Here is a 13,664-nt window from a genome sequence, read left to right as displayed (position 1 = left end):
TATAGAAAACATTGTGTTCTTTGCTTTTGTGCTGGGGGTGGATTTCCTTGAACAGATTCTACCTCCTGAGACCCTGCAGATGGGTCAAAGGGGAAGAAGAGAAGAGGGGCTTTGTGAGTAGAGTCTATGTAATCTGCTTTGCTGAAAATGCACACACACACACACACACACACACACACACATTCACTACTCTGTTGATACCATCTCTGGTGATTGGAGAGTGCCCTTTCTTGAGAAGGGTAATAAACTTTTTCTACACTTAACTGGAGGTTCTGGAATTATTGGTAAGATTCTACAAGTCTTCCCCACAGTCATAATCATGACCCCCTTTAGTTTTTCTCTTATGGCAAATTTCTATAATCAGAACTAATGGTCTCTGGAAGCCACGGGCATGCAAAGATATAAGATTTTTTTTGTTTTCAATTTGGAAATGGGTAGTCATCTTGAACTATCAGGTAAGTGAATATTTGACCAAGTCCTCTGCCTGTCACTAAATATATCAGTGTAGTTTGGAGAATTTAAATCACTTAAGCATAATTGGAATAAATTCCACCGGGAATGAGACCTCCTCAGCTCATCATCCTCTCCGCCCAATGGGTAACCCCAATTAAAGACTTTAGCACATGGACCTTTGGCTACCTGAGCACACCTTTACTGCTTATGATGCTACCATTCCCTACTCCCCTTCTCATTAGGTTTAATTCCTCTGGGCATCAGCTGATAAACCTTGAAATGATTGTCAACACACGAATACCTGATTTCTGATGCTGAGACTCAGCACCCACTGGATGTTGAATTGGCCAGCTTCAGGGATGTTGAGTTTGAACCTCTTCAAGTGGGAGCTATAAGACAAGGGAAGCTTTACCCCCAATCTCTTCAGGAAGAAGTTTTAGAACATACATCCCATAACCCCAAAGGATTTGGGGGTCTCATTCGTTTGAAGGGGGAAATGATGAGCAAAGTAAGACTCCATCAAAAAGACTCCGGTTGCCAGTAACTTCACAGTCCACAGGGCAGGGCATCGATAATACAGAACCTGAATTTTACCATCAAAGCTACTCCTTGAGACAATAAATAGCCTTTTGTAGTCTTTGTGGACTTTTTGTGCAGCAGGTCCTGATTGAATTCCTTGAGCAATTCCTTGCATTGCTTTTACTGTATCCAAACAGAAGCTAAATCAAAACAATCCAAAAACGATCTACTTGTACCCCCACTTCTGTGCAGGTTCATTAGGAAATGTCCCACCAATCAGTCGCATGAGAACAGTAGCTCACTTCTTTAGGAATTCACTGTACTTTATGACAGTAAATTCTCTAAGAACACCTTAGGGTGGGTTTGTTATACCTGTCTCCCCCCTTGTCATGGGGCCTTTCTAATGCTGATGGCTTAAACTCCCTTTGGGAACTTACCCTGATGTCCACAGCAAAATAAAATCTGTCTTTTGGGAAAAAAAAATAATTATGATGAAATGCCCATTCTATTTGGAAAAGGTAGAGAGACTCACCCTTATGCAGAGTGGGTTTTCTGCTCAGATTCTGGGAAGCTGCTCAATCTTATGACCAGGCCTCCCAACATAATGATGAATAATGGGGAAGGACTGAGTATCTGTGGCACAAGACTCCTGACATATGCATCAGCCAAGGTTGCCATTGCTTTTTGCAGAGGGATGACCTCTGTCACAAAGGATTTAGATTTAAGGTGACATGAAATACTGTATTTTTTCCTTTGGCCATTGAGACTACTGATCATCAGTTTGTGGATTATTGGCCGACGTAATTAATCAATTCATTTTTCATACTCAGAACCTTTTCTCTCAATTTTATCCACAACAGACACTTTGGAATATAGGAGACCATCCCCATCAGATAAGTTTTGCCTTCATTGTGATGGCAACGAAGCCTAATTCCCACTCTAAAAATCATGCCAAATCTGGGGTATCACTTCAGACCCATAACTTTGGGTGGGGAAAATGATTTGGACCATCTATAGCAGCAAAAGTGCCTGAGTCAGCAGTTGCAACAAAGGACTCAGAGTGCCCTCGATCTTTTCCTGAGAGACCTCCACATGCCTCTCCATGATGAGGTTTAGATTTAGGGCACCAAAATGAAATTAGGGATTCTGGTGGGCAGGGAGTTAAATGATAAGCTCCAGTGGCAGGTTCAAGGTTCAGGGAACCAAATGGAGAGGTATGGCTCCCTGGCAACCCCTTGGGATTTGGTGCAATGGTAGGGAGTTTTGGGGACTCCCTTCTGGAGGCACAGAGGTTCTCCAAAAAGGAATTTACAGACCCGGAAACCTTGATGGATAAAAGAGATTTATTATAGGAACTGGAAGTAAGGTTAGAAATCCTGACCGAGGCATAAAGTCTGTTTAGGGAAATAGGTGAGGATAAAGGGAGGATAACACTGGAAAAGAATATTATTCCAGTGGGCAGATCTATGGAAAAATGGAGTTTTGCACTGAGGATACAGTTCTCAGTGGACACAAGGTCCTGGCAGCAAAGGGAGCTGCCAAGGTCCATCTGCAAAGACCTTAGTTGAGGGAAGCTCATTATGTTGGTTGACTTGGTGGGGTTTGGGAAACCTGAGCAGATCAGAACCAGTGGGGGCTGGGCAACCCAAGCAAGTCAGAATGAGGGCTGGGACAACCAGATCTTGACTTGGGGTTTGGGAAACCTGAGCAGATCAGAACCAGTGGGGACTGGGAGAGCCCAAGTTGGCTCAGATCTGGTGGGGGCCGGGACAAGCCCAGATCTCCTATTGGAATTCAAAGGGATCCTTTTGACCAGGATTGGTGAGTCAAAGGCCCTGGCAAGACAACTTTGTCTGGGGAGGATATACCTCAGTCAGGAGGGGCTGAGAATCTGAAAAAAATCACAGATCAATCGAAAATAGAGTTTGTTAAAGGGATCCCAACCCGCTTCCCCCAGGCCCCTCTCTGTCCTGGCCATGGGTGAATTCTCATGCCCTATTCCGTTTTGGCTAGTGTGCCTGAAAAATGAAGTTTTTACTACTTGAGAAGCAACAGAGTAGAGCAACCCCAGTAGATTCTGTTAAAGAATTTTCCCTTTGTACAATCTGTCTTTCTTGACCCTCCTTCAGCTCTTAGCCGGTAGAACCTCACTGGAGAGCATCAAGCCATTGTTCAGGCCAGGAAGATGTAGGTTCAAGTTTTACCTCTGAAACCTGCTATCTCTGGAGCCCTATGCAGTCCCAGAGCTTAAGGCCACGGAGACCTTTCCTTGTAGGAATGGTGCTCTGCTGTAAGGCAAGGCCAGAGGAATGCCTGTGTCAGGGAGATCCCACTTTCATTCCCTGTCCTTAATGTGCTGGCACTGGTGCCCTCTTAGATAAGTGGGATGGTGGAGAAGTATGTAATGACCCCTTGAAAGTCACACCCCAATATCACTCCCTTCATGTCACATCTCAAAGCAAAAAGGCAAAGAGTCCAAAGGGCAAGAAGGAGAGCAGGGTTCCAGGTTGGAGCCAGCATGTCAAGCTTCCTTGAGCCCCCAGTCTTCCCCAGGATGACAGACGATGTAGTCTAGACCCATTTACTTCTGCCTGGACTGTACAGGGCACTCACCATTTCTTCATGTCTACTCTGACCACTGGAAGAAGGCAAGGCCTCAGGCTTCTGCTTGCCCCGTGGACTCAATGGAGCCCAGAATCCATCCAAGTCCTGCTGGATGTGTGGTTCTGCCTTTATCCAGGACTTGAGGGCAGCCAGGAAGACTCAGTCATCTAAAAGGTGATAGCAAGGTCTGTAAAGAAGGAGAGTATGCTGCAAAGGTGGGGGCAGTGTCGGGAAATGATGCTGGCTTTGGAAGATTTGTCCTGGCCAATCAAGGTCAACTAGAAAAGGCAGGGAGACTCCATCCTGTGCTCACTTGTTGAGAACCTGGGAAAAGTCCTGTCCTTCACACCTCTGACATGGAGGCCTGGATGCTGAGCCCACAGTCCATGAACCCTCAGGACTTATGCACTACTCCCTATTAAGACAATTTCAAGGCCAAGGCTGAAAAATTCTTTCCAAGTGAAGAGAAAGAATGAACTCCAATTACAAATTGAAATATCCTTTTTTGTGTATGTGCATTTTCTTTTGTAATATGCATCATAATACATCGTGTATTTTCTATGACTTCACTTAATTAGAATCATTTTGCTTGTCTTATCTAGATGGGGGTGGAAAGAACAAGACAGTGTACTGACAATTTTTTTAAATAACTAAAATATTTTAGAAAATTATTTTTCACTGCTGGGATAACTGGAAATTAGTATGGCAGAAATTAGGCAAGGACCCACACTTAACACCACATACCAAGATAAGATCAAAATGGGTCCATGACCTAGGCATAAAGAACGAGATTATAAATAAATTAGAGGAACATAGGATAGTTTATCTCTCAGACTTGTGGAGGAGAAAGAAATTTGTGACCAAAGATGAACTAGAGACCATTACTGATCACAAAATAGAAAATTTTGATTATATCAAATTAAAAAGCCTTTGTACAAACAGAATGAATGCAAACAAGATTAGTAGGGAAGCAACAAACTGGGAAAACATCTTTACAATTAAAGGTTCTGATAAAGGCCTCATTTCCAAAATATATAGAGAACTGACTCAAATTTATAAAAAATCAAGCCATTCTCCAATTGATAAATGGTCAAAGGATACGAACAGACAATTTTCAGATGAAGAAATTGAAACTATTACCACTCATATGAAAGAGTGTTCCAAATCACTATTGATCAGAGAAATGCAAATTAAGACAACTCTGAGATATCACTACACACCTGTCAGATTGGCTAAGATGACAGGAAAAAATAATGATGAATGTTGGAGGGGATGCGGGAAAACGGGGACACTGATGCATTGTTGGTGGAGTTGTGAACGAATCCAGGCATTCTGGAGAGCAATCTGGAATTATGCCCAAAAAGTTATCAAACTGTGCATACCCTTTGATCCAGCAGTGTTTCTACTGGGCTTATACCCCAAAGAGATACTAAAGAAGGGAAAGGGACCTGTATGTGCCAAAATGTTCTTAGCAGCCCTGTTTGTAGTGGCTAGAAACTGGAAAATGAATGGATGCCCATCAATTGGAGAATGGCTGGGTAAATTGTGGTATATGAACGTTATGGAATATTATTGCTCTGTAAGGAATGACCAGCAGGATGAATACAGAGAGGACTGGCGAGACTTACATGGACTGATGCTAAGTGAGATGAGCAGAACCAGGAGATCATTATACACTTCAACAACGATATTGTATGAGGATGTATTCTGATGGAAGTGGATTTCTCTGACAAAGAGACTTAACTGAGTTTCATTGGATAAATGATGGACAGAAACAGCTACACCCAAAGAAGGAATACTGGGAAATGAATGTGAACTATTTGATTTTTGATTTTTTTCCTGAGTTATTTTTACCTTCTGAATCCAATTCTCCCTGTGCAGCGGGAGAACTGTTCGGTTCTGCAAATGTGTATTGTATCTAGGATATACTGCAACATATTTAACATATATAGGACTGCTTGCCATCTTGGGGGGGGAAGGAGGGAGGGAGGGGAAAAAACGAAACATAAGTGATTGCAAGGGATAATGCTGTGTAAAAATTATCCTGGCATGGATTCTGTCAATACAAAGTTATTATTAAATAAAATTAAATTAAAAAAAAAAGAAAATTGTTTTTCTAAATTAGAAAAATCTGACTTTAGTTTCCATCTAAGGAAAACAATCCCACATACACACATAAGGAATGGGATAAAATCATAGTTGGCACTTTAAATCTTATTTTCTATAATGCCTGCAAGCAGTCACTACCTTGTAGTCTTCAGACAACAATACAACAGTATGTGGGTAGGTGTGTAGGGGAACTATCTGGTCTTTACTTATCAAGAGATCTGAATCAGCCCCTAGACTGAGCTAAGATTTTATTCCCCACCTGGAAATGGTTGCTCCACATATACTTCATTGGGTGGTTAATTCAAAGTCTTTAAACAGTTTGTTACATGGAAATAAGTGTGTGTGTGTGTGTGTGTGTTTGTTCTTTACCTAGGTCAACAAGGAACTATGGAGATATCAAAGGGCCTATGTGCCCTGTTTGTCACAAAGTCTATTCAGTCCTAAGTAGTGAAGGTTCACTCCAATAAGCTGTCCTTGGTCACAGGATCGATCTGAGTCTGAGCAAACACGGTCTGAGCAAGTCCCTGTTTGCAGAGGCAGCTGGAACAAGAGCAACCACCAAGCAGGAGGTTAAAATTTTCCTCTAAGGTAAAAATTTCAGGGGAAATGTGGGCTTCGGGACCTTGCTGCTGTGTCCTGAGACCCGGATTGTTGCGGGTGGCAGGCTGGCTGATCAGGTTCTGGAGGGAATTTTGGGTGGGGGGCAAGGGAATCCAAAGGAGAGTTACCCGATTCCTTTCAGGATCTGACTTAGACTTGACTCAGTGTGTGCAATGTTGGCCTTATGTGCCCAGGGAGATGCAGAACCTATCCAGGTGAAAAAGTCAAAAGAGCCAGGAGCCCTGGTTCCCTTGAGAACTATTCCATTGTAGACCATCAATAGTATAGACTGTATTGGTGGATCTCCAGAATTAACCTTCTGTGTTCTGTGTACAAGCGTTCAGTGGAAAAAAGAGCTGGGGGTGCACCCAGATGCTGCCATTGCTACTGGGCTGTCTTTGCACAATTTCATGTTTGGTTCTCAGTTTCATCTATCAAATGACAGAGTTGGACATTATTCCCCAGCTATCATTGTGATCTAGGATTTTTTTTTTTAAGCCGAAAGCTAGGGAGGATAGAGAACTGCTGGAGATTGTGTTTTTGGAAAGAGATGGAAATTCCCCAAATAAACAAAAGCCTCCTTTTCTGGTATGAATCTTTACAGCCAGAGGGAGAACATGCCAAAGTAGAGGGTCAGCTATGTCCCGGAATGAGCCATTTTCTTGAGCTTCCAACAGGATTAAACAGGGAGTGTGAGTGTGTTATTGTGAATGCATGTAGGTCTGAATGTGACAAATTTGTAGGGGTTTACTCCAAAAGGAAAGGGAAACCCTGAGAATTTGTTCTTGCCCGATGAGGGACTGGGAAACCAGTGGGGCACAGAAATGGGGGCCACACAAATGTACAGAAAGATCCCTGGAGCTTAGAAAACCACAAAACAATATCATCTGTTTCCTCATACTTTTTATTGAATTTGCTACCTATTTCCCTGGATCAGAAAGATCCCTCCCAGTTGTCAATCATGGTCATTGAAGTCTAGGGGAAATGGGGTATAGAAATGCTTGTTTTTTTCTGGAACCCAGTCAATAGAGTTAAAAGTTGAAAGAGCAGAGGCTTGGCCAAGTTTAGTTCCTAGTCCTTTGATCTCCGATACTCCTCGCGGCTTCCAGTCCTGACTGGTCTCCTTCCCAGGGGCTCCTTCCATCTGGGACAGTTCTGCTCCACTTGCTCAGGTCCATTCAGACTGACATTCTCTGAACTTGAACAACCTGCAGTCAGTGACCTCTGCTTCCCAACAGGCTGCATCCTGAGAGTCTCGAGTCCTGCTTGCACGAAGGTAGGTGTCTGTACATAGGAATCCCTTTGAGTGCAGGGACCCCTTGGACTCGAACACACAAGGAGAGCCTAGGGCAGAGACTAGCAGGGTATTAACTGATCCTAGAATAAATGAAAATGAGTGATTCTTGGGCAACCAGATACCAAGGAGCTTGTTCCCAAGGCTCTGATCTGGGTTTTCAAACTCTATCGATCCTTAAATACTTGTCCTGATTTATCCTCACAGAGAAAGGAGAGAGGTCCAAGGACTAATAAGGAGTCTGTGGGCATGACTGCTAGTCCTTAACTAGCTAAGGTGCCAAGCAGGCTGCCAATAGGATTGCTGGATCAGGTGGGAACTCCCCTCTCAAATCCCTTCCAGAGCCTACAAAGCAACCCAGTCTGGGAAGCTGCTGGTTGGAGGCGGCTTCAGCAAGACTGGCTCTAGCCCTTTGCTGCAAGGACAAAGGTAAGGGCAAGCCAGGTATGAAATTTCTCGGGCTTCAATGACCCCAGCTTGTATCTCATAGGGGTTAGCGGGTTGAGGATGGTTGGACAGCAGTCCAGTTCCTGGAGAGCCTTGGGTTGGAGATCAGGAGGAAGAAACGGAGAAAGGCATTTTAATATCCACTGAAATTCTGACCTATGCTTTAGGCCATGGATGTAACAGCAGTGGCAGAGTTTGTTGAAGGACCTGCCTGCTTGGGGCTGCTGAACTGAAAGAAGAAGAGTCAGCAGGTAGTTCTTGGTAGACTCAGGGATCCTGAGACATTTCTCCTCTTCAGCCTCTGGTTTCTCTCTAAAGAATGGGTGAACAGTCAATGTTCTTTCCAGAAATACTCTTTGGTCTTTCCGTGACCTGGGGTCAACAAGCAGAGAAAGAAGCTTGAGAAAAGATAAATCTCATTCCCAAAACCATTTCACCAACGTGGTTCTTATAAACACACATATATTTCAGTAAATGTTATGTGGATCAGACTTTGAGTGTTATACCAATCCATGGCCCGTGCTGGCAAAAGAAAGCTGAGGGGCGGAGCCAAGATGGCGGAGCAGGCACACACGACTCTCTAAGCTCCTCTCATTACCCTCATAACCAACTATTTAATCCAGCCTAAAAAATAACTCTTCACTGCTTAAATTCATGAAGATTAGAAGCACTACAATTTACCAGCCGAATTCAATCCGGAAGATCCCCAGGAAAGATTTGTCCTGAGGGGCCAGGAAAAGACTAGCACAGGCAGGAAGAGGCTAGCATACTGAGCAGACCAGGGGCAGGGGTGATCTCTGTGGCTAGAGAAGTTATAGGGACCACTCTGCTATAGACTAACTGCTCTGCCTTGATTACAAAGCAATAAACTGGCAGAGAAATTAAAGTCTAAAACAGAGGGTCCTCTAAAAAACGCCAGAACCTAACGAGATCTGGCTGTAATACCTCAAACCCGGAAGTGACTCAGGCAGACTTTAGTGCAGCCCTGCAGCCACATCCTGCAATTCGGGGATTTTGCAGGGGCAGTTACTAATCTGCACAGCAAGGGGGCACAGCCTGGGCAGCCTCTAATGGGCAGAGTGGGGGGCTCAGCCTGGGGCAATAGAACCTCCCCAGCTGACTGCGCTTCCTGGGCAGACACTTCTGGTTGGCAGGACAGCTACCCGTCCATATACCTTTCACTGCTCTGCAGAGGAAGCTGGTAACCTCCTGGCTCTGAAGGCAGATCTTACAGGCTTTAACAAAATGAGTAAAAAAAATCAAAAGAACTATTGATTGTTTTTATACAGAAAGAGAACAGCTTTTCAACCTTGAAGAGACTAGTAGCAGACAGTCTCCAGACAATTGTTGGTCTCCAATACAAAAGGCTCTCCTAGAAGAGACTACTAAAAACCTTAAAAGAGAGCTAGAAGAGAAATGGGGAAAGGAAAGAGAAGCTATACAACAGAGTACAGAAAAGGCACATAACTCACTAAAAGAAAAATTTAATAAAGTGGAAAAAGAAAACAACTTCCTGAAATGTGAATTGGAAAAGGTAAAATACTCCCAAGAAGTGCAGGGAAACAGAATTTGCGGATTGGAAAAAGAAAATAAGTCACTAAAAAAAAAAAATTAGTGAAATGGAAAAAAATTCCATAGAGCAAAACAACTCAATTGGACATATACAAAAAGAAGTAAAAAAACTAATGAAGAAAATAACTCACTAAAAATCAGAACTGAACAAATAGAAATGACTGATTCATTGAGACATCAAGAATCAGTCAAGCTAAACCAAAAAAAAAAAAAATGAAAGATTGGAAAAAAAATGTCAACTATTTACTTGGAAAAACAACAGACCTGGAAAATAGATCTAGGAGAGATAACCTGAGGATCATCGGACTACCAGAAAATTATGATGAAAAAAAGAGCCTAGATACTATTTTACAGGAAATCATCAAAGAGAACTGCCCAGAAGTAATAGAACCGAAAGGGAAAATAGGCGTTGAAAGAATTCATCAAACACCTTCTGAAAAAGACCCTAAAATAAAGACTCTGAGGAATATTGTAGCCAAACTTTAGAATTTTCAGACTAAAGAAAAAATTATACAAGCAGCCAGGAAAAAACAGTTCAAATACCGAGATGCCACAATAAGGGTCACGCAAGATCTGGCTGCGTCAACATTAAAGGATCGAAGGGCCTGGAATCAGATATTCCGAAAGGCAAAAGAACTTGGAATACAGCCAAGAATAAACTACCCAGCTAAGCTGAGTATTTTTTTCCACGGAAGAAGATGGACATTTAGTGAAATAGAGGAATTCCATCTGTTTCTAAGGAAAAAACCAAACTTAAACAAAAAAAAAATTGATCTCCAACAACAAGAATCAAGAGAAGTAGAAAAAGGTAACTGGAACTCTTGAGAACTGTATTTCTGTTGTGGATATACATAAAACCCATATGTATAATTTGATTTTACCGATATAACATAAAAAAAGGAAGTAGAAATAGAAAAGGGATAGTGTCAGAAAAAGGGAAGAGGGGAGATAAAAAGAGGGAAACTACATGCGACAATGAGGCAAAGGAAACCTATCATATGTGAGGGAACTTCGAGAGGGGGAGGAACATTGTGTGAATCCTACTCTCATCAGAGTTGGCTCAAAGAGGAAACAATTAACATATTTGTTTTACAGAGATTCTTCTCTCACTTCATTAAAAAGTGGGAGAGGAAAAGGGAGAAGGAAAAAGAGTAATAAGGGAAGGGTACAAGAAAGGGGAAGGGATTCAAAGGGAGGAGGAAGGGATACTAAAGAAGGAGAGCTGTGTGACGTTAGTGGGACCAATAAGTTTAATACTGGGGAAGAAGGGAAGGAGGACAAGAAAAAGAAAAGTATAATCTGGGGGTAATAGGATGGCAGGAAATACAGAATTGGTATTTTAACCATAAATGTGAATGGGATGAACTCTCCCATAAAGAGGAGGCGGATAGCAGACTGGATCAAAAGTCAGAACCCTACAATCTGTTGTTTACAGGAAACACATTTAAAACAGGGAGATACATACAGAGTAAAAGTAAAAGGCCAGAGTTGTATCTATTATGCTTCAGGTGAAGTCAAAAAAGCAGGTGTAGCCATCCTTATTTCAGCTCAATCAAAAGCAAAGATTGATCTAATTAAAAGAGCTAAGGAAGGAAACTCTATCTTTCTAAAGGGTACTATAGACAATGGCAAAATATCAGTATTAAACATATATGCACCAAGTGGTATAGCATTTGACTTCCTTAAAGAGAAGTTAAAAGAGTTGCGAGAAGAAATAGACAGCAAAACTATAATAATGGGAGATCTCAACCTTGCACTCTCAGATTTAGATAAATCAAATCACAAAACAAATAAGAAAGAAATTAAAGAGGTAAATAGAATATTAGAAAAATTAGGTATGATATATCTCTGGAGAAAACTGAATGGTGACAGAAAGGAGTATACTTTCTCCTCAGCAGTTCATGGAACCTACACAAAAATTGACCATATATTAGGACATAAAGACCTCAAAATTAAATGCAGGAAGGCAGAAATAGGAAATGCTTTCTCTTCAGATCACAATGCAATAAAAACTACTTTCAACAAAAAGTTAGGTGTAAATAGACCAAAAAATAATTGGAAACTAAATAATCTCATCTTAAAGAATGATTGGGTGAAACAGCAAATTATAGACACAATTAATAATTTCGCTCAAGATAATGACAACGATGAGGTATCATATCAAAATTTATGGGATGCAGCCAAAGCAGTAATCAGGGGAAATTTTATATCCTTAGAGGCTTACTTGAATAAAATAGAGAAAGAGAAGATCAATGAATTGGGCCTGCAACTTAAAAAGTTAGAAAAAGACCAAACTAAAAACCCCCAAACAATTACTAAACTTGAAATTCTAAAATTAAAAGGAGAAAGTGATAATATAGAAAGTAAAAAAAAAAAAACAAAAAACTACTGAACTAATAAATAAAATTAAGTTGGTTTTATGAAAAAACCAATAAAATTGATAAACCTTTGGTAAATCTGATTAGAAAAAGGAGAGATGGAAATCAAATTAGCAGTCTTAAAAATGAAAAAGGAGAACTTTCCACTGATGAAGAAGAAATTAAAGAAATAATAAGGGTTTACTTTGTCCAACTTTATGCCAATAAATTTGATAACCTAAGCGAAATGGATGATTACCTCCAAAAATATAGGCTTCCTAGATTATCAGAGGAGAAAGTAAATTGCTTAAATAGTCCCATTTCAGAAAAAGAAATAGAACAAGCTATTAATCAATTCCCTAAAATAAAATCCCCGGGACCAGATGGATTTACATGTGAATTCTACCAAACATTCAAAGAACAATTAGCCCCAATGCTTTATAAACTATTTGAAAAAATAAGGAATGAAGGAGTCCTACTAAAATTATTTTATGACACAGACATGGTACTGTTACCTAAAACAGGTAGGTTGAAAACAGAGAAAGCATTTAACTTCCTTAAAGAGAAGTTAAGAGAGTTGCGAGAAGAAATAGACAGCAAAATTATCATATCTAACTTTTCTAGTATTCTATTTACCTTTTTGACTTCTTTCTTATTTATTTTGTGGTTTGATTTATCTAATTCTGAGAGTGCAAGGTTGAGATCTCCCACTATTAGAGTTTTGCTATCTATTTCTTCTTGCAGCTCTCTTAATTATTCTTTTAAGAAATTAGATGCTACACCACTTAGTGTCTATATGTTTAATATAGATACTGCTTCATTATCCATTCTATCCTTTAGCAAGATATAGGGCCCTTCCTTATCTCTTTTAATTAGATCAATTTTTGCTTTAGCTTGATCTGAGATCAGGATGGCTACCCCTGCTTTTTTGACTTCACCTGAAGCATAGTAGATTTTGCTCCAACCTTTTACCTTTAACCTGCATGTATCTCCCTGCTTCAGGTGTGTTTCCTGTAAACAATATATTGTAGGATTCTGGCTTTTAATCCATTCTGCTAACCGCTTCCTCTTTATGGGGGAGTTTACTCCATTCACATTTATGGTTAAAATGACCAATTCTGTATTACTTGCGATCTTGTTAACCCCTGTTTATGCTTTTTTCCCTTCTTTCCCCCTTACCTCCCTTCCCAGTATTCCCACTTGCTTCTCACACCCCTCCCTTTTTAGTATCTCTCTCCCTCCCCCCTTAGATTTCCTCCCCCTATCTTACCCCTTTCCCTCCCCGTTTCCGTATTCCCTTCTGCTTAGCTTATTCCTTCCCTTTTCACTTTTCCCTTCTCACTTTTCAATGAGGTGGGAGAAGTTTCACCATAAATTGAATATGTCTAAAATTTTTCTCTTAAAGCCAATTCTAAAGGCAGTAAGATACCCACTATATTCACATCCCCCTCCATTCTTTCTCTCAGATATAATAGGTTTCCTTTACCTCTTCATGGTCATCACAATTGTATATTATTTTAGTTATACATATGTGTTAACTTTTTTAAAATATACTTTTCCTTATGAATCATAGTGGGAGAGAAAAATCAGAACAAAAGGGAAAAACCATGAAAGGGGGAAAAAAAAAAAACAGAAACAACAAGTGACCATAGAATGTATTGATTTACATTCATCATCCATAGCTTTTTTTCCTAGATGCATATGGCATT

General features: G+C 40.8%; 2 long non-coding RNA genes across 4 annotated transcripts in view; one reads left to right on the top strand and one right to left on the bottom strand.

Moving 5' to 3' along the window:
• The window catches only part of LOC127542989 (uncharacterized), a 244,872-nt gene that overhangs the window by 116,851 nt on the left and 114,357 nt on the right, over positions 1 to 13,664 (top strand). The gene's annotated exons all lie outside the window — the stretch shown is intronic.
• Positions 7,172 to 13,664, bottom strand: part of LOC127543004 (uncharacterized) — a 104,889-nt gene continuing 98,396 nt past the window's right edge. For both annotated transcript variants that reach the window (XR_007949052.1, XR_007949053.1), the window contains exon 2: positions 7,172 to 8,398. This is a non-coding gene — a long non-coding RNA (uncharacterized LOC127543004). The remainder of the gene's footprint in view (positions 8,399 to 13,664) is intronic.

This window comes from Antechinus flavipes, chromosome X, assembly GCF_016432865.1.
Source record: "Antechinus flavipes isolate AdamAnt ecotype Samford, QLD, Australia chromosome X, AdamAnt_v2, whole genome shotgun sequence".
Taxonomy (NCBI): domain Eukaryota; kingdom Metazoa; phylum Chordata; class Mammalia; order Dasyuromorphia; family Dasyuridae; genus Antechinus; species Antechinus flavipes.
Note: the sequence above shows the minus strand (reverse complement) of the source record. Positions and strands in the feature narration are given on the sequence as shown.